This window comes from Trichechus manatus, unplaced genomic scaffold (genome assembly GCF_000243295.1).
Source record: "Trichechus manatus latirostris isolate Lorelei unplaced genomic scaffold, TriManLat1.0 scaffold00048, whole genome shotgun sequence".
NCBI lineage: Eukaryota > Metazoa > Chordata > Mammalia > Sirenia > Trichechidae > Trichechus > Trichechus manatus.
In genome coordinates this window covers 1,595,070-1,597,055 of record NW_004443984.1, presented here as the reverse complement: position 1 = coordinate 1,597,055, position 1,986 = coordinate 1,595,070, and positions in this window count along the sequence as shown.

The following is a 1,986-nucleotide window of genomic DNA, read 5'->3' as shown; positions in this document are numbered from 1 at the left end:
TTGTGATATCGCCCATCTCATTTCTTATTTGGGTTATTTGCTTCCTCTCCTGTTTTTCTTTTGTCAGTTTGGCCAATGGTTTATTGATTTTGCTGATCTTTTCAGAGAACCAGCTTTTGGTCTTGTTAACTCTTTGAATTGTTTTTCCATTCTCTATTTCATTTAATTCTGCTCTAATTCTTATTATTTCCTTTCTTCTGGAGCCCGAGGGCTTCCTTTGCTGCTCTGTTTCTACTTGTTCCAGTTGTAGGGTTAATGTTTTTATTTTGGCCCTTTCTTCTTTTTGGATGTGTGCATTTATTGCTATAAATTGACCACAGAGCACTGCTTTTGCTGTTTCCCAAAGGTTCTGGTAGGAAGTGTTTTCATTCTCATTTGATTCTGTGAATTTCTTTATTCCATCCCTAATTTCTTCTATAACCTAGTAGTTTTTGAGGAAGATGTTGTTCAGTTTCCATGTGTTTGATATTATTCCCTTGCTTTTTCTGTTATTGATTTCTACTTTTATGGCTTTATGGTCAGAAAAGATACTTTGTAATATTTTGATGTTTTGCACTCTGTTAAGGCTTGGTTTATGGCCTAATATTTGGCCTATTCTGGAGAATGTTCCATGTGCCTTGGAAAAGAAAGTATACTTGGCTGCTGTTGGGTGGAGTGTTCTGTATATGTCTATGAGATCAAGTTGGTTGATTGTGGCATTTAGATCTTCCATGTCTTTATTGAGCTTCTTTCTGGATGTTCTGTCCTTCACCGAAAATGGTGTGTTGAAGTTTCCTACTATTATTGTGGAGTTGTCTATCTCTCTTTTCAATGCTGTTAGAGTTTGTTTTATGTATTTTGGAGTCCTATTGGTGGGAAAGTAAATATATATTATGGTTATGTACTCCTAGTATATTGACCCTTTAATGATTATATAGTGTTCTTCCTTATCCTTTGTGGTGGATTTTACTTTAAAGCCTATTTTGTCAGAGATTAATATTGTCACTCCTGCTCTTTTTTGAGTGTTGTTTGTTTGATATATTTTTTTCCATCCTTTCAGTTTTATTTTGTTTGCTTCTTTAAGTCTAATGTGTGTCTCTTGTAGATGGCATATAGACAGATCATGTTTTTTAATCCATTCTGCCACTCTCTGTCTCTTTATTGGTGCATTTAGTCCATTTACATTCAGCATAATTATTGATAGGTAGCAGTTTAGTGCTGTCATTTTGATGTACTTTTTTGTACTTTTTTTGGCAGTTCCTTTGTTCCACTTAATTTTCTGTGCTGAGTCATTTTTCTTTATGTATTTGCATCTTTGTTGTTGATTTTGTATTTGCTGAATCTTTATTTTTTCTTGCCTTTTTTTTTTTTTTTTTTTTTTTTTGATGTGTAGGATTGTTAGTTTCCTTTGTGGTTACCTTAATATTTACCCTTATTTTTCTAAGTTTAAACCACTCTTTTTTTATATATGTATCACCTTGACTTCCTCTCCATATGAAAGATCTATCACTACATTTTTTAGCCCCTCTTTTTTATTTTAATGTTGTCATCTTTTACGTATTTACATCTCTGTTCCCTATTTTCAGTGTTTTAGCTGTAATTTATTTTTGTGACTTTGTTATCTGGGTTGATATCTGTTTGCTCTGTCCTGTGTCCTAGTCTAGGGTTGTTATCTGATGTTATTGATTTTCTAACCAGAGGACTCCCTTTAATATTTCTTGTAATTTTGGTTTGGTTTTTGCAAATTCCCTAAACTTCTGTTTATCTGGAAATGCCCTCATTTTGCCATCATATTTGAGAGGCAGTTTTGCTGGATATATAATTCTTGGCTGGCAATTTTTTTTCCTTCAAGGCTTTTTATATGTCATCCCATTGCCTTCTTGCTTGCATGGTTTCTGCTGAGTAGTCCGAGCTTATTCTTATTGACTCTCCTTTGTAGATGACTTTTCGTTTATCCATAGACACTCTTAAAATTCTCTCTTTATCTCTGGTGTTGACAAGTTTGAT